Source organism: Dysidea avara, chromosome 1 (genome assembly GCF_963678975.1).
Source record: "Dysidea avara chromosome 1, odDysAvar1.4, whole genome shotgun sequence".
Lineage (NCBI taxonomy): Eukaryota > Metazoa > Porifera > Demospongiae > Dictyoceratida > Dysideidae > Dysidea > Dysidea avara.
Window position 1 is genome coordinate 27,850,833 of NC_089272.1, and position 27,934 is coordinate 27,878,766.

Below are 27,934 nucleotides of genomic sequence, written 5' to 3' on the forward strand. Positions count from 1 at the left end.
TTTCCAAAATCCAGTCACAAGTCTAATATTACATAATATTATTACTACAAGTAACGAAGTTACTAATCTCGTTTGTAATCCACTGAGTAACGCCTAGCTACAACGAAGTAATGAAGCCTACTGAATGAAGCTTATTCACCAGCTTCTTACTTATAACCAAGATTTGCACATTGTCCAACAACGCAATCATGTCACGTGATAAGGTGGTAGTTTCACACGTGACAGCTTAAGGCTATGGACACAAAGTAATATAATATGTAATATTATTATAGTTACTTTATTTTATGGGTAATATGGAACTGTAACTAAATAGTTCAGTTGCAAGTAATATGTAATATGTAACTAGTTACTTTTACAAAGTAACTTGCCCAACACTGTGTGGGTGAATACGGACAAAGGTAGATAGGTACATACACCCACCCACCCACCCATCCACACACACACACGCACGCACGCACGCACGCACGCACGCACGCACGCACGCACGCACGCACACACACACACACACACACACTTTTACAAAAACAATTTGAAGGCCAGCTGTGGGTGCATGCCTGGATTAAAAGCTTTGGCAAATTTTCCACCATAGATTTTGGTGTGGAACACTTTGGCAAATTTGTTGGTAGATACAGCAGATTTGTATTGCACAAACAATTCGTTGGATTTTAGTTTGGCAAAGCACCCCTCACTTGCCAAATTTTACTGCAGCCAAACTTTCTGGCTAGGTTTTACTATTATTGCAGCCCTAGAAAAATTGATGTACTATATGTGGAACAATCATTGCAGCTAGATCACCATGAAACTGGAGGTATGATGTCATCACTGCAATATTGATTTTTAGTATCTCATGTGACCCAAAATTTATAATTAAAAATTTTGCTCCACACAAAGAACCAGTTGCTACTTACTGTAGCAAGATTTTATCAAAGTTATTGTAGTTTAAAAGTATACACAGCAATAAGCAAATGATTCACTTGGTTCCCGGCACAAGGTGGTTTTCTTTTAAAATCAGGTAACTAAACACAGATTTTCAAAATTTAAGTTGCCTTACCGGCCAAGTCACGAAAAGCCAACTCTTCCTTATAGTGATGTGATAAAGGTTGGATGCATAGTATATCTATGCACTTAGAAAGGATCTGAGACTTCTCACCGATGTGAAAATTTTTGTGCGTCATTCCATGGGGTTCTTTTAATGGTGCCAAAGTCCTTTCCAGTACTTCTGATGCCGCACTGATCACCTGATAAAGATGGTCCAAAACATTTGATAGTTAGTATTTCTGTGATTTCATATCATGTAGTATACCAGCAACTTGTCAGGAGCTCAAAATCAAAAATGAAAGATTTTGTTTTTTTTCGTAACATGATGGTGTTTTACAGTGATCTAGTAAAGATTTGAAGCTGCTGTGGAGCATGAGAGGTGAAGTCAAATTTGCTGTCTCCCATGGCGCAGAGCTTAGGATGGGTGGAAGCTGTGAATGAAGTAATAATTGACAACCACTAGTATCTAACATCCTGGGACATTCTCTAGCTAATAATAGTAATGACTGTAGTGGCTATAGAAGCACTGGAAATGGTTAGAAAGAATGACATAATTCTTTAATCTAGCAAAAACTTTTGACATTCATCTCCCAAATGTGAGAAGTCTCAGATCCAATATCATAGCCAGAATATGCATCCAACCATATCGAAACATTATGAGGAAGAGTTGGGTTCTTATGTCGTGGATGGTAGTGCAGTTTAAAATCAAAAATTTCTATTTCTTTGTCAGCTTTTTTGAAGGAAACAACCCTGTGCCGGGCACCCAGAAAATCATACTTAATTACTTATAACTGTGTGCGCTTTTTCACTACAACAACTCTAGATAAAATCTCAGGCTACGTAGCAAGTTTCATCCGTTCTATTGTGTGGATCATGAAATTTAAAAAAATAGATTTTTGCATCTCGTGAGATACTAAAAGTGATATTTGGAGTGAAGACAATAAATTGTGCCTCCAGATTCAAGGTGAATCCAGCGATGGAATACTACAATGAATATTCCACAATGGTAGGGGGGTCAATTTCTAAAACTTAAAATTTCAGATTGCAAACCTTACAACCGCTTTCTTGAGTTAAGTTCAAAACGAATAAATAACCAGAAGTCAAGTTGTAGCCTCATGAAGGAACTGCTCTATACAGCTATATGTAAAAGAAGTCCTCACCATTGAATTTGTCCTACTTCTTGCCCCACATATGTAGTAGTTATGTATTTTAATGCAATGCAAATTGTAATGTGAAAGTTATGACCTTAGTTGTGTCACCTTGGAAATTAAAGACCACCTTAGGTTTTTAAGTCCTTGATTTTTTTTCCCAGGGTTACCATCACCCCTTGCCACTACCCCTAGCAATAAGATGTTAAAAGTGCTTGACAAATACTAGGTTCAATTTACAATCAATGAACTGGAACCCCCCTGAACTTCAGCCAGTGCAAGGTCTAGTGTTCCTAGTAAAAGCGGACAGCCCTGACATGATTTAGCTCTTCTAAGGTACATAATGGTGTAGCGTAACAGAGAATAACTAATCACTATGACATCACTGAACTATACGACAACTCCTTCTTAAGAGACACTTCTGTAACATACAGCAGCAACATGACCCATACCACTAAATGTTGAATGTACAAGTGGGACATGTACAGAAGAACCCATCTTAGAAAATGGTATGTATAATATGCTTTGATCTTTGGAAGATAATGTGGTCTTTAAAATCCACAGAGACCTGCTAGCAGGTTCTTAAAATGGTTAGCAGAAAGACTTTAAGCATCGCACCTGTTTTTGGTGCTACTGTAGCACTACTGAAAGCACAACTTGTGACAACTCGTTCTCATTGTATAAATCCACACAAACTGCTTCTTCGACACACATGTTCTTACACTGCTGTGACATCATACCACTAACCCAGCTTGACATTGTTGATCACTGCCATTTACCAGCTGTGCCAAATCCAAGTCTAACGTATGAAATGAAGCAGTGCGAGCTTTGATTTTTTCAGCACTTCGACAAAAGCACGTTCAGTCTTAGGAGATTATTATAACATGGTGTGACGATTTCAGTACGACATCAAGACACACGGTAGTGTGTCGTGCGGCCCAAGAAGCCGGCGCGTAACACCCGTGAGTATATTGACAGGAAGAAAGAAAACGCAATTTTCGCACCTCCGTAGCTCTGTGCTTCCTTGATGAAACAAGACGATTTTTGCTGTGGACATGCCCCCCAACTGCAGCACTCCACATTCCAAATTTGAGCGAAATCGCTTGGCGCGTTCCCGAGATATTCGACTTCAAAAATTGGCTCAGTTTCTTCGTTTTTTCTTCTTATTTTTCTTTTTCTTGTCGCACACTTACAAAAACTGCTATAAAACGCGAACGCCATATCCGATTGCCTTGAAATTTGGCACACAGAAGGGGGATATAAAGGCGCATCTCGGTACAAACTTTGGCTGGAATACGATAAACAGGCAAAGAGTTATGAGCGATTATTCACGAAAATAACACCAATATGTTGTCACGCCTACAGGGTAAACCGCGTATGGGAAGAAGCTGAAAATCGGTGGGTGAATAGGTTAACTATTGAACCTCAAACCTTTTGTGGTTTCAAAGAAATCGAGCTAAAAAACAGGAAGATACAACGAAAAAACCAACAGTGTGTAACAATTATGCAATCGAGATCAGCTAATAAAAAAAACGACTACTTGCCACGCCTACCAGATAAACCGCTTGGGGTAATGCTTTGAAAATCGTTGTACAGATGGAGTAATCATCTTAGAAAGGCTCATCAATAGTGTAGAAGAATCAGACTTAAAGCCACGGAGTTATAATACGAAATCCAACTTGGTGCAGCAAGTGCGAGATCGAGATACTCTAATAGAGCAGTCATCCTAATAGAGCAGTCACCCTGAAGAGAATTCAAGAGATCAGCTAGAAACAAGAAACCTGTATAGAGATCAGCTACACACAAGTCACCCTGTACAGAGATCAGCTAGAAGAAGTTACCTTGTAGGGAGTTCATGCAACTATGGAAAGGGATAGTTCAGCTAGAAAAAATCACCTTGTAGAGTTCAGCTACAAAGAAACCACCATGTAGAGAGTTCAGCTACAAACAAATCGCCCTGTGGAGAGATCAATAGAAGAAGTTACCTTGCAGAGAGTTCAGCTACAAAGAAACCATCATGTAGAGAGTTCAGCTACAAACAAATCTCCCTGTAGAGAGATCAGCTAGAAGAAGTTACCTTGTAGAGAGTTCAGCTTCAAACAAATCACCCTGTAGAAAGATCAGCTAGAAGAGGTCACCTTGTAGAGAGTTCAGTTACAAAGGAACCACCATGTAGAGAGCTCAGCTACAAACTAGTGACTTTGTAGAGACATCAGCTAGAAGAAGTTACCTTGTAGAGAGTTCAGCTACAAAGAAACCATTATTTAAAGACCTCAGCTGCAAACAAATCACCTATACAGAATTCAGCTACAAACAAATCACCATGTAGAGAGATGAGCTAGAAGAAGTTATCTTGTAGATAGTTAAGCTACAAGCAAATCACCCTGTAGAGAGATCAGCTAGAAGAAGTTTACTTGTAGAGAGTTCAGCTACAAACAAATCTCCCTATAGAGAGATCAGCTAGAAGAAATTACCTTGTAGAGAGTTCAGCTACAAAGAAACCATTCTGTATAGAGCTCAGCTGCAAACAAATCACCTGTACAGAATTCAGCTTCAAACAAATCACCCTGTAGAGAGATCAGCTAGAAGATATTACCTTGTAGATAGTTCAGCTACAAACAAATCACCCTGTAGAAATATCAGTTAGAAGAAGTTACCTTTTAGAGAGTTCAGCTACAAAGAAACCATTCTGTAAAGAGCTCAGCTGCAAACAAATCACCTGTACAGAATTCAGCTACAAACAAATCACCTGTAGAGAGTTCAGCTACAAACAAATCTCCCTGTAGAGAGATCAGCTAGAAGAAGTTACCTTGTAGAGAGTGAAGCTACAACAAATCACCCTATTGAAAGATCAGCTAGAAGAAGTCACCTTGTAGAAAGTTCAGTTACAAAAAGAAACCACCATGTAGAGAGTTCAGCTACAAACTAATCACCTTGTAGAGACATCAGCTAGAAAAGTTACCTTGTAGAGAGTTCAGCTACAAAGAAACCATTCTGTAAAGAGCTCAGCTGCAAACAAATCACCTGAACAGAATTCAACTACAAACAAATCACCCTGTAGAGAGATCAGCTAGAAGAAATTACCTTGTAGATAGTTCAGCTACAAACAAATCACCCTGTAGAAAGATCAGTTAGAAGAAGTTACTTTGTAGAGAGTTCAGCTACAAAGAAACCGTAAAGAGCTCAGCTGCAAACAAATCACCTGTACAGAATTCAGCTACAAACAAATCACCCTGTAGAGAGATCAGCTAGAAGGAGTTACCTTGTAGATAGTTCAGCTACAAACACAAATCTCCCTGTAGAGAGATCAGCTAGAAGAAATTATCTTGTAGAGAGTTCAGCTACAAAGAAACCATCATGTAGAGAGTTCAGCTGCAAAGAAATCACCACTGCCCAAATTTCAAGGCAATAGCTCTTTCCAATCTGAAGTTATCAATTGTCAAAGTTGGCAAATTGGATGTGTGGAAGGCCCCTTTTCGCAAATCCGGTCACATATGTATTATATGTGACCGGATTTACGAAAAAGGGTCTTCCACACACATCCAATTCTATGAACTTGAATGACCATACCTTTGTGCTCAAAGAAGATACTAACCTGAAATTTTGTTCATGTATTGACCTATGTTGTTACTCATCACTGTCCAAATTTCAAGGCAATACTATTTTTCTATCAGACATTATGAACTGCCAAAGTTCGTAAATTGGATGTGTGTGGAAGACCCCTTTTCGCAAATCCGGTCACATATATATATATAATTTGTACATTTACTGATAAAATATTTAAAGTATATCTACTTCATCTTTTCTTCTTCCTGTAGTAAAGAAAAAAAACATAGGTTAAAACAGTCCCAAAGCTGGCCATAGGCCGGCTTTGGGGTATACAAATACAAAAAGAAATGAAATCTAATCCAAAACAGCCAAGCTGTAAAAAAAGTGTGCGGCCCTGAGAAAGGCTATGGTGAAAAAAGATGTGAAATCCAAGGTGGCGGCCAAGAAATGGCTGTGATGGTAGGTTAATGGTAAAAATTTTAATAACGACAATTCAGGTGAAATTTTGTGCCGCTTCACAAAATTTACCTGAATTGTCATTATTAAAATTTTTACCATTAACCTACCATCACAGCCATTTCTTGGCCGCCACCTTGGATTTCACATCTTTTTTCACCATAGCCTTTCTCAGGGCCGCACACTTTTTTTACAGCTTGGCTGTTTTGGATTAGATATAACTTAATCCTACAATGACTTCACCTATACGCCCATATAAAATGCTAAGTCAGTTAGAGACCATGCCCTTGGATGTTTGTGGATTTGAAAAACCTTGCTTTGCTTGGTTTTAAAATCCACAAAGACCCTCATGCTAGGTCTCTAACCAACACTTGATCAATGTAGAACAACTCTCTGCGAGTACAATGATTCCAGAAAAAGTCCGGAAATTTTGGTACATCAAAATGGCCTAAATTGACCCAGTGTAGCAAATTTCTCATATTGGGCATTTTGGGAACATGTAATAAAAGGTGCAATAAACTGCGACACATGATAGATACCTCAGATTCTGGATCAGATCTGGAAGAGCAGTGAATAGTGATTAAAATGAGCTATTGCAGAACAAAGTCATAGGAAATTGTTTTAGCTTAATGTTGAAAATCCTCTGAAGCTACAGTATTTGATGTCTTGACACCCATTAACCTTCACTACATATAGTGTTACAATGAAACACAAGCATTATGAATTACATGGTTCTGCATGTTAGTTTGTGAAAATTACACTATTTCCATTATTAGCCCTTAAACCCGCAGCTGTTTTATAAAACGCAAGCACTGAAAACTCATAATCCAGTAAACTGGATCACATGCATGCCTTGTAAACTAAACTCTATAACACAAAAACAGTTAAAGCTATCTAAAAACGACAAATACCATCTTACTCACCGTTAAATTTTAGTTTACATGGTCCCATACTTCATCACGTTCATCCAACCTAGAGATACTCGCTTCACTTTGAAGGAGTACAAGAACTATCCCTCCGTCTTTCTTCTTCACATAACGATGTACAAAGGGCTATAACTCGGTCGTACTTCATCGCATGGACTTTTGCTTGGTGTCATGTTACTCCTCACGTGATGGCAATTCAGTTGATATATAGATATCACGTACTAACGTCATTGTCGGACGAGCACAGTGGCGATACGAATGTGGAAGGACTGAAAATGATTCAGCGCATTGTGGTGTGTGAGTTCCTTGCTTGTATGTTGAAAGTTTATATACCGGCAGATAGCTTAATAAAATCTGATTAATAAAATCTGTTTTTTGTAGCAATCAGATAAATGCTTCATGAGATATTCTTGTTTGTAACCGCCTATGTAGATTGGCAAAAGTATTGTGCATTTTTAATTCGTTTTTTTTAATCAAATCCAGTTTTCTGGATTATACGGGTTTAAGGGTTAAGCACAATAATGTCCGTTTCATAGCAAACTTCACATTGATACACACATGCACACTAGGGATGCCACGATAGTTGTGACATACAACATGTCGTGACATAAATTTCCATGATATGATATGACATAGGTTTCTTTAGGTCGTGACAAATATTTCTTAATAATGTACAATCATTCATTATAATGTAATAAATACTAGACGGTAAGAGACAATACGAATAAATATGAGCAGTGTTGTTGTTAATGCCATAGTTGTTAAGATATTGCCAATATTTAAGTTGATATGTTGCAGGCATAAAGCATTTCATCAGTAAAACGTGTTGCAAAACTAAAAATTGCTTTATGTCATGACATAAATCTCCATGATATATGACATAAAAACATTCTATGTCATGGCATCCCTAATGCACACACACACACACACACACACACACACACATACACACACACACACACACACACACACACACACACACACACACACACAGAAAGTGAAGATATTTCTGTACAATATGAAGGATTGAATACTTGGACATCGAAAAAACCTTCTGATGAATACTGTATAGAGGATCACTTTGATGTGTAAAAATTTGAATGCAAAATTTGCTACAAATTCGCCAAAGTTTAACCCGTCAATTACTCGTAGCACCTGAGATTACATAGCATCTTATGGCTAAAGATTTTAATTTGAATTTGCCAAAGTTTATTTCGTCAAATACAATATAGCTGGCTATTCGCCAAAATTTCCCTATGGTACAATATATAATATATATAGTTATAAGAAATATTAGGAATTTTAAATTATAGTAGGGATAGTGTATAGTACTGCAATCAAAAGCACTGAAACAAGCTGGATCGGAGTAGTACGTATTGTCCAAATAAAACAATAAGAAGTGTATATCCCTACTGTGCTACACTCAAAATGCACAGTAGGGATATTCACTTCTTATTGTTTCATTCAATCCAGCTTGCTTCAGTGCTTTTTACTGCAGTACCATAAACTATCTCTACTCTAATTTAATCCATTAACTGTCATAGGCTCCAGATGGCACCAAGCAACAAAATTATAACTTAATAAGTGTAGAAAATATTTTGGATTCACTATCAACATTGCTGTGTATTTCTATAGGGAGTAAGAAAGTTAACAACTAGAACAGGGTAGCAGTACTGTTACTATAGTCACTAATAGTGTCTTGTATTACTAAAACTGAATAATACTTACTTGTGATGATTGTTCTCCTGTCATCTGTAGAACAAAAGAAGGGCCACATGCTGATAAGTACATGCACAAAGACAAGTTTTGCTGAAACTCGCAGAGCAGCCTTGGAAGAAGATTTCGCTATAAGAAAACATTGTAGAATAGTAATAGAGACTGATTAGACTTACTCATTTCACGTTGTCACACTTACAATGCTTGGTTTTGCCAATTTTGCTGATTTCTCGTGTTTATTGTTTAATACCAACTTGGTGGTTAGTGTTATGTAAACAACAACATGACAGCAGTGTTCCTTGGTCAATAGCAAACAAATTCATGCATAGATTTCAACCTATACTTTGTCTAATATAACATGCTTTGGTGGGCACTGTATAGCGCTCCAGGAGGCCTGACGGTTAAAGGTTTAAAATTCCTATTCTTTTCTTATACTTATTTGTGAACTTCTTTTGCAAGCTCATGACTACTAAATACCCTGGAAACCAGTCACAATAAGTGACTGGGCCTGCAAAAATAGGGTATGTGGGCACAAACTACATCTCGTCACATAACATGTCATATCTCAGTACTGGAATAGAATATTTCCCATTCTGTAACTTGTATTGTAAAGCCAACTAAATGTTTAACAGGTGCTGAAAATTCATTGCTACAGAGTCATGGAATACAAAGTTATGATACATCAACGTTTGAAAAGTAGGCAATTTTTATATGTCCACATGCCTATTTTCGTAGGCCCAATCACTTATTATTTTAGAGTTAATCACAGCACTATATATTATGCAAGCAATCAACAAGCATAACACCCAACTATATAAATTACTAAGTTGGATTCTCGTAACTAAACATAGTGTTGGTCACAGCAAATAAATGTGTTTAGCTCGGCATGTAGAAGCACAAGCAACTTTGACAGTTGTATGATAGCTACCACTCGAATGCAACATTGCTACATGCAAGCGATTAAGACTTGCCAATTAAGGGGTGTGGCAGCCGTTTCCATTGTAAGTTGTCATCCCTTACCATGAGGGATAAAGACTCGGAATCGAAATGGCTGCCACGCCCCTTAATTGGCGAGTTGTTTAATCACTTGCACTTGCATGTATACAGTATGTGATAGCTACATTATATATTATAGATTACAAAAACAATTCAGGTGAAACGCCATTCGCAAAAGTTCTTGCATTAATTTTGGAATAGTGGGTTTTCGCCAAACTATTTTACTGCCGAAGTATTTTTACTATATGGTATCAACTGCCAACTTCAAAATCCACTGAGACATGTGTGTTCAAATAGTTTAGTGCAATGCCACGTGTATTCGAATAGTTTAATGCAATGTACCCCTGTAGATGGAAGCCCTATTAACAGTATCAGTGGAGAAACTTGACTGATGGCCATGGTAAAGAAGGATGGAAGGTAACATGATAGCGCACTCATTGCATGTTTATTAATATACTAAAGGTTTTTTTCTCAAGCTGACTAGAAACATTTCTGTGAAAGAATTAGGGCTGTAGCTGTAGCCAGTTTTCCGTTACGCTTGACTGAAGGCATCAGGCAGTATAATTATATCAAAACAGCCAAGCTGTAAAAAAAGAATGCAGCCCCCAAAAAGGCCAGGGTGAAAAAAAGATGTGAAATCCAAGGTGGCGGCCAAGAAATGGCTGTTATGGTAGGTTAATGGCAAAATTTTTAATTACGACGATTCAAGTGAATTTGGTTCACCTGAATCGTCGTAATTAAAAATTTTGTTTAGATATCACTTCTTTTTGTATTGCAAGCCACAAGCTGGCCATAAACTGGCTTTGTGCTTCCTTTTACTTGCTTTTTCTATACTGCAGGAATTGTGGAACAAAGGAAGTAATTGTGTGTATCTGATTAAACATTTGTATATTTAACTCTGAATGATTATCACATACTGTAGTTAATAAGTTGACTTCTTATACGTAGCTGAAACCCTCATTGTTTGTAGCTGAACTCTTTTCAGGGTGATTTGTTTCTAGCTGAACTCTCTACAGGGTGAATTTTTTGCAGCTGAACTCTCTACATGGTAGTTTCTTTGTAGCTGAATTCTCTACAAGGTTACTTCTTCTAGCTGATCTCTCTACAGGATGATTTCTTTCTAACTGAACTCTCTACAGTGTGATTTGTTTGTAGCTGAACTCTCTACATGATAGTTTCTTTGTAGCTAAACTCTTTACAAGGTGACTTCTTCTAGCTGAACTCTCTACAGAGTGATTTGTTTGCAGCTGAACTCTCTACATGATGTAGCTGAACTCTCTACAAGGTAACTTCTTCTAACTGCTCTTTCTACAGGGTAAATTGTTTGTAGCTGAACTCTCTACAGCGTTATTTGTTTGCAGCTTAACTCGCTACATGATGATTTCAATTCTTTGTAGCTGAACTCTCTACAGGGTGACTTGCTTGTAGCTGAATTGTCTATAAGATTAACTGCTTTTAGCTGAACTCCCTACAGAATAACTTGCAATGTAAATATATAATTCTACAATGGAGTAAGTTATAAGTGTAGCTGAATGCTCTATTAGGGTGACTGTTCTATTAGAGTATTTCGATCTCGCATTTGCTACATCTAGTTGGCTTTCGAATCATAACTCACTGGTTTGTACTCCGATTCTTCTGTACTACTGCAAGGACTTTCTATGATAATTATTCCAGCTACACACCAATTTTCAGCCCATTGCTTTAAGCGGTTTGCCTGGTAGGAATGAAAACTAATAGTTTTTTTATTCATAAAAATCAATCGTGTAATTGTGACACAGGTTGGGTTTTGTGTCATATCTCGATGGCCTTTATCTCGATTCCTTTTAAACCACAAAAAGGCACTCCTACAATAGTTACTCCATCTACATACCAATTTTCAGCTCATTCCTTCAAGGGGTTTACCCTGTGGGCGTGACAGACCTTTAACCTTATTTTATGCAAATAATTGGTCATACCTCCGTTAATGTTCATCGGATTCCGACCAAAGTTGGTACTGAGATTCGCCTTAATGAGCCCTATAAGTGTGCCAACTTTCACCCCAATTGGAGAACGAATTCGTGTTTTATGGCAGATTTTCTAAAGTGTGCGAAAAGTAGAAGAAAAAATGAAGAAAAAAACGAAGAAAAAAACCCCAAACTTTGGCCGCTTGTATCTCAGAAATGGCTAGAGCGATTTCTTCAAATTTGTACTGTGGACTCCCCTACCTAGCTGGCACATTTGTAGCAAATTTGGTGTCAATCAGATAAGGGATCACGGAGCTATAAAGGTGTGAAAATCGAATTTGCTTTCTTCCTGTTAATATACTCACGGTGTGGCGCGCCAGCTTCTTGGGCCGCACGACACACTACTGTGTGTCTTGATATATAATCTGTAGCAACTTGACAGAAACGTTTCAGGTCGATCTGAAGACACTTTTGGGCTTAATTTTACCCAACCAATACTTTCACGATGTTGTGAGGAAAACTCTAGGCAGGTCTTTGGGTTATATTATATAACAGTCCATGCCCATACCTTCACCGTTCCTACTATACAGTACTATTGTACTGTATGACAGGGTTGGACGATATTGAAATTTTGACAAGAAATTATTGCATGACTCATTTAATGCAATCATTGCAATATTACATGTGAAAATTGAAACATAACTACATAGTTGAAAAGTCCATATGACTGCTTGTTTTCACTCTGAGAATTAGTTTACAAACACAACTTATTCGCTAACAAGTTAATCAATTGACGTAGTTAGCGATACTATGCATGAATATGAGTCCTAGAAAGACACAAAATAGATAATAAATGTAATAATTATTGTGAAATGTGATAAATATTGCCTGTGCGATAATATTACGAAGGAAAATACATATGTGATCGGGCCTGTGAAAAATAGGACATGAGGGCACAGACTACAGCCTGTCACATAGCATCTCATATCTCAATACTTAGATAAGATATTTTTATTCTGTAACCTTTATTTTAAAGCCAACTATATTGTTAAGAAGTGCTGAAAATGTGATGGCCAAACAATAATAGAATACAAAGTTATGACACATCAAACTTTGCAAAAGGAGGCTATTTTTATGTGCCCACATTCCCTATTTTCATAGACACGGTCACATATGTATTGCGAGCACTTGCTTAGGCGATATTGATGATTTATTGAAACATTGCCCAACCCTAGTACAATAGCCAGACTCAGAGTATGATACATTCTGAGGGTTCCGCAACTTGTAAAATCCCAGTACAAAATCTCAAATCTTTTAACTTTTCCCAAGATTTTAAAGATTTCAATACTTCATCTTTCAGAAATAATTTCAGAGGTAATCTACAAAATTTCAGGTCATTACCTACCCCTCGATTGTAACTGTGTGTATTTTTGAACATCTTGATGATGGTTTTCTCTCCCTAAAACATTTCGTGTTTGTCACGGTCGGTGGCGTAGCCAAGGGGGGGCAGGGGGAGGCATTTGCCCCCCCCCCCCCCCCCCCCCGCACTAAGCGATGTTTTTTTTAAACTTCCGTCACAAGCTTTCCAGTAACTGATATGCATCCCAAATTACTGCGCTACTACGTGAGTGCACACAACATTCAACTCGTTTGTGAATGGTGATAATACAATGATTTCTTGCGCGTTACAAGCAATTAATAAAACGATATGCTAAAAATAAGGTATGCCCTAATCCCCAGGGGTTCCCCCGAGTAGACTATGCTTTTAGGCGAACGAAAATATTAGACACAATTCTATATTAATTTTAGCCTACACTACTCACGTAATAGTGCATTTTTTGAATCTAAAGACAGATCAGGGATGACCTGCTCAAAGTGACTTGGCAAGAGTCGCAACTCAGAAGTGACAAGTGACATGCAATGATGCTACAAACCTACGAGGTGATAAAGTGTTAAATGGACCAACTTTATTTTCCCGAGTTAATCACACTGGATCTTCGTACAGTGTAGTGGCATGCCAGTTTAATTTTTTTCACTTTGTTAGTCAGTCAGATGATCCGTCACAAGCTTACAAATTCTGCTAACAGGAAAGGTATAGAGTTGGGATTTCGTGCCAATACATGGCGTTTGAATTTCGCCGGTGAGCTTGTCATACTATGCCAGTGTACTAGGACTGCAGCACAGACTGTGGCTGACATAAGTAACTGTGACACATTGTATTTGTACTAAAATATTCACAGTATAGTTCTACTGGATTGTGGACGAATTTGTTGGAGTACAGTTGTGGCACGTGCGATGATGCTCGACGAAAATATTTCCATTGATAAGTGATAACTGCATGGTAGCAATCAGTGATGAAGTAGTTATGTAGCTAGTTACATAAGCTGTATAATAATACAACACCCTATGTTGGCTAGCCCGTCATTGGGTCATTAGCCTTTTGTGCAATTATGAACAATGTCGAGTGTTTTGTGGGGGATGCCTGCCCCCCCACCACCGTCTGGCTAGCTACGCCTCTGGTCACGGTACGCGTAGCTGTGTGTAGCTACTGTACAGGTACCATGGATGAGAACGCCTCGCCACACTGTAGTTGAGGCCAAACACTGTGACTGGTATTATAAGTCTCGTTATAAGTGACAATAAACAAATAATAGACGAGGGATAGTAGACTGCTATGACAGCCTGATTGTTATAATACCATACACTTAAAGATACTTACTCAAAATTCTGGCTCAGTAGAGAAAAAGACTACGTAAACTCAACACACCGACCTAATAGTGTACCAACAGCATTGAAGGCGCACCCAGTTTCATTACGGCTCCACCTTAAAAACAATACATCACGTGACTATAATGCCCTGAGTACACTTGTGAGTTTTGTATGGGACGCGATTGCTGAAGACTGTAGTTGTGCTGCTTTGATATAATTGTATCTCTTTTGGTAAGTCGATGCACTCTCTCTCGTGTTTAGACTGTAGGTAGAATACTGGCATGCACCTGCCATTGTTATGCCCCACCTACAGTACTAAAGTTGCAAGTGGCCCGGTGATTTGTAGGGGTTTGTCAATTTATCCGACACCCGAGCTCGTACCCAGCAAGGTGGATCCAGATTTTAGAAAGGGTGGTTCCACTGTGGAGCATGGTCTTTACAGCTTCAGTCTAGCGGGGCTACCTAGTAAATATTATGAAGTGAACTGAAAGGTAATTTTTTTTCTCGGATAACACAAATTCCATCGCTAGAATTCCATCTTGAACAAAGCTGCTCAGAAGCTATTTATAGCTCTTCATTGCAACGTATATGTTTAACACGTAATTAGTCATTCTTAATGTTTAGCTATGTGTGTGTGTGTTGATGTTTTGGTTTATTTTTGCCACACTCTTCCTTGCCATGTTTGTATGGTGCATTTTGCACGTATAGTTACATGTGTCTTAGGTATTTGTAATTGTGTGTTAGGAACGTGTTTTTTCTCTTTTGCTGACAGTCACTCAAATATCAAGCACACTAGTTGTATGCTAGAGTTGGTATGCTCTGAGTATTCGACTTTCAGTTGGGGCACACTTCTTGTAGTTGCCCCGAGTATTTGACATGCGTCAGTGCCTGAATATTCAACTTTAGGACAGGTGGCAAGTAATTACCGTATACATACAAATTTTCAAGGTATGTAATTTCCGGGGATCAACAAATTTCAGGTTTAAGATAGAAAATAGCAGATGGGTAGCAGTGGTTGTCTAACACAGCAGTAGTCCAGGATTCAAACCCTGGATGCTTGTCATTTGTTTTCGTTTTAGTAACTTTTTTTTGTTTAAGTTTTACTGTCAGTTCAATAGCCGGTACGATACTGAACCGACTTTCAGTTCAGTAACCACTACCTATTTTATAGCAAGTAATCACTCTCCATCTAGTTTCGTTCCCAGACTGCTTTCTTCCCTTTCGTATTTGGGCCTGTTGCGAGGCCTGTTTTAACATCAATAGCCATTTTGTTGTGAAACCCTGCAATCATTTAAAGGGTTGTAAATGAGCCACAACATGATTTCATTTCTATTATTTATTTAGTTATTCAGTAGGCTTTACAGCATGGGTACAATAACAATGTGCAACCACAAAGGAAAGAAAAATTTAGGACTGTACTGATACCAATATTATAGATATCAGTACCGATATTACAAGTATCGGTATCGGTCAATGCAAGCCTATAGTATAGATACTTCACTTGAGTAGTGTATGTACTAGAAAAAGTACTTTAAGTACTATTAAAAGTATTTCACTTACACAAGTGGCTTTGTAGACAAGTGATAAGATTCTTGACTACTGTGAATTGACCTGGGTTCAATTCACCGAATGGTCATAGGTTTTTTGAGGGTTTTATGTACCACTTTTATGGTGATACATTTCAATCTATGATACTGCTTTGACCTCTTGCACTGACGAAAAACAGACATGTTTGGATGAAAACACTTTGTGAACAATGATTGGATAGGAATTTTAGACAATTCAACACAGCTGTAGTAATTATGCTGTGTAATCTTATTGTCACAATAATACATATCGGTTACACTTTTAAGTATTGGCTGAAAATTTAATGATTTAAAAAATTTAAAACATGGGAATAGAGATCACTGAAAAAAGTAAAGAAACAAGAGTCAAACAAGCCAGCATGTTAAACACACAGAGATCTCTATTTGGACTCAATGGATATGGTAGAAACTAAGAAAAAAGCAGTAGTTTCTCCATAAATTAGGGACAGATAAGTACTGAGAATGTTTCTGTATAAATGTTTATTTGAGTCCAAAATTAATAGAGAACTCTGTGTGTTTAATATGCTGGCTTGTTTGACTCTTGTTTCTTTACTTTTTTCAGCGATCTCTATTCCCATGTTTTAAATTTTTTAAATTATTTTTACGCTAGTTTGTTTACTTTTTATAAATATGGATACCTGACATGATAATTAGAGGTGCCAGTAGTGCTTGATTTTTAGTCATCATGTACATTAGTAGTTAGCTAATACTATCAGTGTTATCAACACCAATGTATTGTTTCCTTGCTATTGAATGATATGTCTACATTGTACTACACAGCTTTGATATATCCAACTACATATACATGTAAGTAACATACATGTATACGATGCTTTAGGTAGCAGTAGTATGGCTTCAGTTAGGTGATCACAAGAAGTTAAGTACCCAGTGGTACACAACAACATTGCTGCTCATAACATACTGTGGTTAATAAAATGTAGGTAATGATAAGGTTTCCAAATGAAAATGTTGATGTGAATAAATTGGATACTTATCAACACATATTAACACGTTGGTTACCCTTGCAGAGACTAAGTCAGAAGATCAATGGCAAAGTGAACCTAAAAGAAGCAAATTTGCTTGAAAGTGGATGTTAACATTGCAAAATGCAGTTAAAAATAGGTCATGAACATGAAGAAAGACATAGGAAGGAGTATATACTCACATTTTGCTCTAGCCCAGTGAGAAAAAAATAATTATACAACCAAGTACTAAAGATAGTACGAAATGCAGTTAAAATTATGTCATTAATAATGAATGAATAAATAATTAATTAATTAATAAATAATGTTTGAGAAACTACAAGGCCTAAGGCTTCGCACTCACTGGGAATAGAATTCATGTTGTATGAAGAGATAATCGTATAATGGGTGAATGTTTCCGTGGAGGTGATAGAAATGTATGACAATTCTATTTAATACCAATCAAAACAGCACATGGTATACCCACTACCAATCAAGCAGATTCAAATGGCTATTTAGAGGAGTGAACTACTGTTCCATTGTGTTTGAAAGTGCTGCCATCTGGCCATGGCACACTAAGTCTCAAGTCGCCATGCCAGCTGCCAGTGGATGCGCTCCATGTATCAATGGCTGCAGGACACCTGAATAGGTTTGACATGCCAGCTGCACAAGGACAGGTATGTTTATTTGTATTGTATAATGTACATATGTCTTGTATTATATATTTTTTCTGGCTTGCAAGGCTCTGGTTGTTTTGGTTGTCTGTTTGTACTAATGTATTGTAAAGAGCATGGTATGTTTTAAATTTTTCTTGTATTATTGTACATTTTGCCTTTACCTAGCTTACTAGGCTCTGGCTGGCTTGGCTGTCTTCCTTTATCTGGTTCACCTAGCTTGCATACTCCTACAGTATTGTGCATCTCCTGTAAGTTGTGTATACATATAGTGTGTACCCCATCACTGTGCCATTGCCACACCATTGACGAATTGTATTTAGCTACCGGTGACCTCTAGTTGATGTTGATACTGTGCTGCATAGCTGAGTAACTTTTATCTTCGGTGATGTTGCTAATAATGTATTGCTGCATGCGATACTGCAATAATGTATAGTTCTCTCCTGTATGTTTTGTTCACATCACTAGGGGGTTATCGCATTAATCTAATCTAATCAAAAACAGCCAAGCCGTAAAAAAAAGGTGCGGCCCCTAAAAGGTCATGGTGAAAAAGATGTGAAATCCAAGGTGGCGGCCAAGAAATGGCTGTGATGGTAGGTTAATGGTAAAAATTTTAATAACAACAATTCAGGTGAATTTGTGTTTCGGTACCAAATTCACCTGAATTGTTGTTATTAAAATTTTTACCATTAACCTACCATCACAGCCATTTCTTGGCCGTCACCTTGGATTTCACTTTTTTTTTCACCATGGCCTTTTAGGGGCCGCACCTTTTTTTACAGCTTGGCTGTTTTTGATTAGATATCACTTCTTTTTGTCCTTTTAATACAAATGTATGCGCTCATGTGCACATGTCCGCCCTCCTCTGCCATCAACAATTAATATAAACCACGTATCACGTGTGTTCATTTGAGGTGTTACAGGGACTTTCCAAGAGATTTCCCCTAAATAGGTGACGTGATCATTGTCAGTCGGGTGGAACTTGTTCTTAGTTATGGCTCTACAATGCGGTACGCGTAATTTATATCTAATCTAAAAACAGCCAAGCTGTAAAAAAGGTGCGGCCCCCTAAAAGGCCATGGTGAAAAAAGATGTGAAATCCAAGGTGGCGACCAAGAAATGGCTGTGATGGTAGGTTAATGGTAAAAATTTTAATAACGACAATTCAGGTGAATTTTGTGCCAAGACCAAGCGGCACCAAATTCACCTGAATTGTCGTTATTAAAATTTTTACCATTAACCTACTATCACAGCCATTTCTTGGCCGCCACCTTGGATTTTACATCTTTTTCACCATGGCCTTTCAGGGGACCACACCTTTTTTTACAGCTTGGCTGTTTTTTGGATTAGATTTCACTTCTTTTTGTATTTGCATACCCCAAAGTCGGCCTATAGCCAGTTTTGGGGCTTTTTTAACCTATCATTTTTTCTTTACCACAGGAAGAAGAAAAGATGAAACAGATGTTAAATACTTTAAATATTTCTGAATTTATCAGTAAATGTACAAGTTATACGTATATATAATACAAATATATTTATTACAAAACTCTCTGCATGGTGGTTTCTTTGCAACTTAACACTCTACGTACAAGGTGACTTCTTCTAGCTGATCTCTCTACAGGGTGAATTGTTTGCACCTGAACTATCTACAAGATAACTCTTCTTCTAGCGTTAGCTGAAATATCTACAAGGTAACTTCTTCTAGCTGATCTCTCTACAGGGTGAATTGTTTGCACCTGAACTATCTACAAGGTAACTCTTCTTCTAGCGTTAGCTGAAATATCTACAAGGTAACTTCTTCTAGCTGATCTCTCTACAGGGTGATTTGTTTGTAGTTGATGAATTCTGTACAGGCGATTTGTTTGCAGCTGAGCTCTTTACAGGATGGTTTCTTTGTAGCTGAACTCTCTACAAGGTAACTTCTTCTAGCTGATCTTTCTACAGGGTGATTTGTTTGTAGCTGAATTTTCTACAGGGTGACTTGTTTGCAGCTGAACTCTCTACATGGTGGTTTCTTTGTAGCTGAAATCTCTACAAGGTGAATTAATCTAGCTGATCGTTCTACAGGGTGATTTGCTTGTAGCTGAACTCTCTACAAGGAAACTGCTTCTAACTGATCTCTGTACAGGGTGATTTGTTTGTAGCTGAACTCTGTACAGGTGATTTATTTGTAGCTGAACTCTTTACAAAATGGTTTCTTTGTAGCTGAACTCTCTACAAGGTAACTTCTTCAAGCTGATCTTTCTACTGGGCGATTTCTTTGTAACTGAATTTTCTACAGGGTGATTTGTTTGCAGCTGAACTCTCTACATGCGCGCATGGTGGTTTCTTTGTTGCTGAACTCTCTGCAAGGTGAATTCTTCTAGCTGATGTCTCTACAGGGTAATTTGTTTGTGACTGAACTCTGTACAAGGTGCTTTTTTGCAGGTTGATTTGTTTGTAGCTGAACTCACTAAAGGGTGATTTGTTTGTAGCTGAACTCCTTACATTGTGTCTAGTTTGTAGCTGATCTCTCTACAGGGTGATTTGTTTGTAGCTGAACTCTCTACCAGTTGATTTGTGTGCAGCTGATCTCTCTGCAGGTTGATTAGTTTGTAGCCGATCTCTCTACAGGGTAATTTGTTTGTAGCTGAACTGTCTATAAGGTGATTTGCTTGTAGCTGATCTCTCTGCAGGTTGATTTGTATTAGCTGAACTCTCTACAGGGTGATTTATTTCTAGCTTATCTCTCTACAGGTTGATTTGTGTGTAACTGATCTCTCTACAAGCTGATTTGTTTGTAGCAGATCTCTCTGCAGGTTGATTGCCGATCTCTCTACAGGGTAATTTGTTTGTAGCCGAACTGTCTATAAGGTGATTTGCTTGTAGCTGATTTCTCTGCAGGTTGATTTGTTTTAGCTGTACTCTCTACAGGGTGATTTACTTGTTGCTGAACTCCTTACATTATGTCTAGTTTCTAGCTGATCTCCCTACAGGGTGATTTGTTTGTAGCTGATCTCTCTACAAGCTGATTTGTGTGTAGCTGATCCCTCTGCAGGTTGATTTGTTTTGTAGCCGATCTCTGTACGGGGTAATTTGTTTGTAGCTGAACTGTCTATAAGGTGATTTGTTTGTAGCTGATCTCTCTGCAGGTTGATTTGTATTAGCTAAACTCGCTACAGGGTGATTTGTTTCTAGCTTATCTCTCTACAGGTTGATTTGTGTGTAACTGATCTCTCTACAAGCTGATTTGTTTGTAGCAGATCTCTCTGCAGGTTGATTTGTTTCTAGCTGATCTCTCTATAAGGTGATTTGTTTGTTGCTGATCGCTCTAAAGGTTGATTTGTTTGTAGCTGAACTCTCTGCAAAGTGTTTTGTTTGTAGCTGATCTCTCTACAGGATAATTTGTATGTAGCTATACTCTCTCCACAGTGACTTGTGTGTAGCTGAAGTCTCTAGAAAGTGAATTAATTGTAGCTGAATTCTCTACAGGGTGCATGACTTGTTTATAGCTGAATTCTCTTCAGTGTGACTTGTAATGTTCTGAATCTCTACAGTGATATATTTGCTTAACTCTCCACATGGTGACTTGCTTCTTGCTGAACTGTCTACAAGATTAACTGTTTGCAGCTGAACTCCCTACAGAATAACTTGTAATGTAATAGAATTCTATAATGGAGTAAATAAATCAGCCAAATGCTCTATTAGGGTGACTGTTCTATTAGAGTATCTCGATCTCGCATTTGCTACACGGAGTTAGCTTTCGAATCATAACTCAGTGGTTTGTAATCCGATTCTTCTGTACTACTGCAAGGACTTTCTATGAAGATTATTCCAGCTATACACCTATTTTCAGCTCATTGCTCTAAGCGGTTTGCCTAGTAGGCGTGAAAACTAATACTTTTTTATTCATCAAAATCGATCGCGTAATTGTGACACACTGTAAATTCAGAAGTGTGAAGTTCATACTGATGGTATGACTCCTGCGGTCGCTTAGTGTGATGCTCATACTTCAGAAGTATGACGACCACACTAAGTGACCGCAGGAGTCATACCATCAGTATGAACTTCACACATCTGAATTTACAGTGCACAGGGTGGATTTTGTGTCATATCTCCGTGGTCTTTATCCCGATTACTTTCAAACCACCAAAACGCACTCCTACGATGGTTACTCCATCTACATAGCAATTTTCAACTCATTCCATGAAGCGGTTTACCCTTTAGGCGTGACAACAAATCGATCTTTTTTTACGCGAACAATCGGTAATAACTCCCGAACCATTCATTAGATTTGCACCACATTTGATGCTAGGTTCCGCCTTTGGACTCTCCTTCTGTGTGCCAAATTTCAAGGCGATCGGAGTACGTGTTTGTGTTTTATAGCAATTTTTGCAAGTGTGCGAAAACACGAAGAAGAAAGAAAGAAAGAAAAAAAAAATAATAAATAAAATGAAGAAAAAAATCGAAACTTTGGCAGCTCATATCTCGGAAATGGCTGGAGCGTTTGCCTTCAAATTTGGAATGTAGACTCCCTGGCTGGCGGGCAACCCTGTAGCAAATTTGGTTCCAATCGAATAAGGGATCACCGAGATACAAAGGTGTGAAAATGACGTTTTCTTTCTTACTGTCAATATACTCGCGGTGTGGCGCGCCGGCTTCTTGGGCCGCACGACACACTACTGTGTGTCTTGATATTTTAGTGTTTACTTAATATTCATACTTCCTTCTCAAGACATGGACTGCCATTCAATAATAATATAAATCGCGTATCACGTGTGTTCACTTGAGGTGTTACTGTTCAGGGACTTTCCAAGAGATATCCCCTAAATAGGTCATGTGATAATTGTCAGTCAGGTAGAACTTAATGCACCATGGAACTTGTGTTGTGGCTTTCATTAATCAATCATTATGCACATACCATGGTGTAACAAACTTTGCGTAACAGATTGCTGGAATGTGGTTTGTTGTTTGCTGGTGACTGTGTATGAGCTTGTGTTGTGGCTTTCAACTTTTGTAACAGATTGCTTGAATGTGGTTCATGGTTTGCCAGTGACTGTGTATATGAGTTGGGGTTGTTCCACACAGCTTGCACAATATTCAAATTTCATGGATGTCTGCATGATGACACAAGATTAAGTGAGACCTGTAAAAGAACAAGCAGGTACTGAACTTAACCTTAAATTAAACGCGCATGCAACTAACTTGGAACATCGGTCGCAACACCAAAGACACTTGCTTGGATATCCTCATGTCTTAACTATGGAGTGACATATGTAATTAATGGGATGTACAACACAATTTTCTTTTCTGCGAGAACTTTTTAACACCGAGTAAGGGCACTACCAGCTCACATTTCACAAGAGATGTACATGTGATATTAACTTGTTTACATCAAGTGCAACCAATATGTGGTGTATGTGTGTGAACATGCGTGTATAGTGTTTGCACATTTTGTGTGTGTCTTGTGCTTGTATATGATGTAAGCGTGTGTTTTTATGTAGTGAAATAAAAATAATAGCGTGATGTTTGTGATCTCCTTCATAACCCTCAGCAAAGCATCTTGCTCTACAAGTGGCAAACCAAGTTGATAAGTTGTCCTCAGGACACTACAACCACTATGGCAGTGTGGCCATAGCAGATTTTATTCATTTATAAATACAGAATGATTGATATAGTCCAATAGAACAGTCAGGCAATAAATTACTCTAATAGAACAGTCATTGAACAATATAGCTGAATATTTACATTTCTGTCTGAAAACACTCCCAGATCCCAGATGCAATCTCAGAGTTACTATTTCAAGATGGTGGCATTCCCCAAATTCACCCAGAAAAGCATGCTATGCAGATAAGTGCTTTAGACACATCTTTGGTAACCCTGACTGTAGCCATTACTGGCCTGACCAGTAAATTGCAGTAATTCCCACTGACCCTTGTCCTAATAAAAATTAACCACTACTGTAGGATTATATGTCATATGCTCTCCACCTATCAGCAGATTTGTGTATGGTTGTAACATCTCTACAAGGCAGAATTCATCATACACCCCCATAGCTTGAACATTGGCTATAACTGACAAAAATTAGTGATATCCCCCCAAAAAACACCTATGCTGTAAAAAAAGGCATGTCCAAGAAACTACAAGTATCTGTAACCCCATGCAATCAAAACAGCTGATATCTGAAGCGGCCAAGAATAAAAGTTAAGTTGATACAACTAATATAACTATAAAGCTACAATTATTAACTTGCAACATTGAATCTTAATCATTCAACTGTGTTCTATACATTCACCCTTGCTACATCCTAAATTAATTATTTGTAACTCTAATTGGCTGGTAATTTGGCCGCCTTTTCTTTTTCTTTACTCTGACTATTGAAAAAAGGCAGCCAAATTACCAGCCAATAGAATTAGAGTTACAAAGAATTAATTTAGGATGTAGCAAGGGTGAATGTATAATAGAACACAGTTGAATGATTAAGATTCAATTTTGCAAGTTAATAATTGTAGCTTTATAGTTAGTTGTATCAACTTAACTTTTATTCTTGGCCGCTTCAGATATCAGCTGTTTTGATTGCAAGTTACTTCATTTGCCTGTTTTACAGCCAAGGTGTTCTTTGGTGATCATAGTCAGTTGTAGTAACATTATTGATTCTTGGCCACTCTAGATATCAGCTCTTTCAGTTACCCATTAATTTCATGGAGTGTTTTTCTACAGCTTAGCTAGCTATCTGTTTTTACATGGGGTTACAGATACTTGTAGTTTCTTGGACGCTCCTTTTTTTACAACAAATTAAAAGTGTTTTTTGGGGGGATATTCCTTACTGATATAATCTATGACGGAGGGTACTGTACGGAGATACTGGTACTAGATAGCCTCCATAGCTTCACAATAGGTCACAAGATCATGCCTATTCTTCATTCTACGCATTATCAATCTGTCGATTGAAACCATGATGACACACCCCTTTTGCACTAGCTGTATTTCAGTGACCACACACCTTCAATTTGGTAGGCTGACTCCACATACTCTATAATCGATTGAAACCATGCCCCTTTTTGGGAAAGCGCACATCTTACAGGCTACCTCGAGATACTCTAACACAGCAGTCACCCTTATAGAACGGTTGTTTACTGCAGTCACATTCAAATGAAGTACTCTAATACAGCAACCAGTTAAAAAATCCAAGACTATTTGAAGCTTAAACATCAATGAAAATGGTCTGATACAGCAATGAACTGGCATTATTAGCCAACTGTGGTGGCATAATTTTGGGAATAATGGGCAATTCTCAAAAGCATAATAGGTGATATTTTGAGCACTGCTCAAAAGCAAAATGCTCAATTTTCGGAGCATAATAGCCTTTATGCCTAGCTATAAAAAATGCTGAATCCTAATTAAGCTGTGTGGCTCCTCGGGTACTTGCATAGATTGCAAGTTGTATGCATGTGGATAAAGTCACTGCCTGTTCTGGGATTCAAAGTTTTAGTAACATCTGACCCCTGATGCACAGGGTTTCTGTAGGCTACTTGCAGGTCCCTAGTGGGATAGTGACTAATAATGGTTTCAAGCATTATCAGGATAACTACAATTTTTACTTCAGTATAAATGTGTCTTGGTACTTCTCTCATAAGTACAAATTAAATAATTACTTCCGGTTACATGTAAGATTACAAGTGATAACTTTTGTGAGTCAGAGCATTACACACACACACACACACACACACACACACACACACACACACACACACACACACACACACCAACACACACACCTGACAAGTTACATTTTTGCCCAAATGAGGGAGCAGAAAACACTTAAAATAGATTGCTTATTAGGTTACGGTATAGTCACGGGCAATCATCATTCAAAATTGTGAATGCCTATCGATACTTTTTGAGAAGGCCATAAAACCAGTATACCGAGTCTAGCAGCGTGAAAGGTTTAAAGTGAACACAAAGCCCCTCATATTTGTGACCGTATTTGCAAAAAGGTGTCTTCCACACACATTAAATTCACCAACATTGACTCTTCATTACTTCAGATTGGAAAACGTTATTGCCTTGAAATTTGGAGAGTAGTGTGTACCAACATAATTACGTTAATGGATAAATAAACTTTTAGGTTTGTATCTTTCTTGTACACAAAGTTATGATCTCCCAAGATCATAGAATTGGATGTGTGTGGAAGATCCCTTTTCGCAAATCCAGTCACATTTAATGTTTTTATGTCACTACAGTGCAGTTTGAAGCAGGTGGAACACTACAAATTGTTGTAACGAGACAGGTAAGCCAACCCCATACATTGCTCAGCTCCAGCAGTCACAACCATGTTTTTTCCGCCGCCAAATGCAGCAAAAGCTGTAGGCTCTATGGGCAGTTCTGGGGCATGGTGATACTGTACATTAAATTTATTAGGTCCTGTGAAAGCATTTTTGGCATATTTCTTCCCAGTGACAGATACAAGCCTTCAAAGAGCTTGTTTCACTCAAAAAACTACTAAACATTCAATAAAACGTCTTCACAAACAGTAACTTTAAATATCACTTCCAGAGTGTTAAAGGCATCCTACAGCAGCTAGACTGGCCCACTTCACATGAAAGAAGAGACCAGATGAAATTGATAATGATGTACAAAATCATCCATGGACTTATTTATATCCAGCATAATTTACCACTAACTCCAACTTAAACAACATCTCACGAGGCCATCCGCATAGATTCATTCAGCCAGCTACCAGGGTTGACTCATATAAACATTCACTTTTTCCATCAACTATTTGTATGTGGAACAGGTTACCAAGTGTCGTGGTGATGTCAGAATCCTTGTCTCAATTCAAGAACAGTTTAAATAATCTTTATAATTAATTTGTACTTTTACACTCAACTTTGATTTCTGTACAATAAAATAATAAAGGACCTAGATATTTTAGTTGTTTAGTTACTTGTGTCAAAATTATAGGGATTCAGGTATCTGTTAGTCTGGTGTTTGGTGGCGTGTTTTTGAATAATATCACTCTATCTTGGACCACACACCCAAGAACAGTTGTTGTTCGGCAGTAAAATAAATAAGTACAAATAGTTGTATTACTTCCACAACACAGTTGGTGAAATTATTTGTCCCTTGCTTGGTTTAGAGCAGGTTCTGTAATTTGTTCTGCCCACGCATTTTATAATATACCGTAACCTTAATTGTCATGGCCCCCAGCATTCTTGAGCTAATGTTAACATTGTTCACACTGCTTTGCTTCATAGCCCATGCTGTAGATTGTCTCTCTCTGTGTGTGTCTCTCTGGAAGGCATTTGTGTATTTTAAGTCTCATGGCCTTCTAATATACTTCTTGTGGAGCTGTTGATTTTCTCTCCTCTGGATGGTGGTCAGTATTACATTGCCAGTCGCCCTCTGCTCCTGAGGCATCTCTAACATGAAGAACACTAACCTGCACTAGTTTGTTGTACTGGTAGTTGGCACTTGTGGCAGGCCTTATCACACTCCCTTCTAGATGTTCTCTGGTAGACAGTTTGACAGTACATAACATATTATATTTACCTGACTGATCTGTTGGTCCTGCCAGTCACACGTACACTGCTCTAGATCCATGTATCTTATTCTGTCGTGAGCCTTCTCATGCCAACAACTATGACTAATTTCTAACGATGCCAAGCCATCTCTAAGAACATTCATCCATCTTTTTGATCCATGAAATAGATGTGTCCGAGGCAACAAACATATCCAAAGGATTCAATAGTTAGCAGTATCCATACAAAACGACCCAATTATTCCAAGCATCTTTTCCTAAGTTTATGTTGATAGTCTCTAAATCACCCCACATCACTCTCACTGCATCTGATGAAAGTGTCTATTCCCACTTCTGCTAGTTAGTGAGTCAATAGTGACACCTAACACTGATCTCACACACCCTCCTCAGCTGCCCACAAAGAGGTGTCCAGCACTCAGTGCCATACAATAGGGCTGACAGGACATGCCCTATACACAGTTTACACACGTCTAAAAGAATTAGAGGCTCTGGTTCTTCATCTCTCAACTTTAGCACTTTGTCTAATTCTCCTGTTATCCAGAATCAATAAGGGAGCTGCTCAACCAATTTGATGCGACCATCACCCACAACAAGAGGACGCTTCTCCTCGTTAGCCAGTTTCTTCCCAATCACTATGATCTTTGTTTTTTGGAAACATACCTAGTGAACCTGCTACATGTACCTCCACATAAACTCTGATGGCATCACTTG

General features: G+C 38.1%; 2 protein-coding genes across 3 annotated transcripts in view; one reads left to right on the top strand and one right to left on the bottom strand.

Moving 5' to 3' along the window:
* The window catches only part of LOC136260660 (uncharacterized), a 155,550-nt gene extending 140,944 nt beyond the window's left edge, over nucleotides 1-14,606 (bottom strand). For both annotated transcript variants that reach the window (XM_066054493.1, XM_066054486.1), the window contains exon 1: nucleotides 14,492-14,606. The gene's annotated coding sequence lies outside the window, so the exon portion shown is untranslated. The remainder of the gene's footprint in view (nucleotides 1-14,491) is intronic.
* Nucleotides 14,607-14,620: 14 nt separating this feature from the next.
* LOC136260676 (fibronectin-like) overlaps nucleotides 14,621-27,934 on the top strand; it is a 36,598-nt gene continuing 23,284 nt past the window's right edge. The window contains exon 1 of the mRNA XM_066054505.1: nucleotides 14,621-14,712. The gene's annotated coding sequence lies outside the window, so the exon portion shown is untranslated. The remainder of the gene's footprint in view (nucleotides 14,713-27,934) is intronic.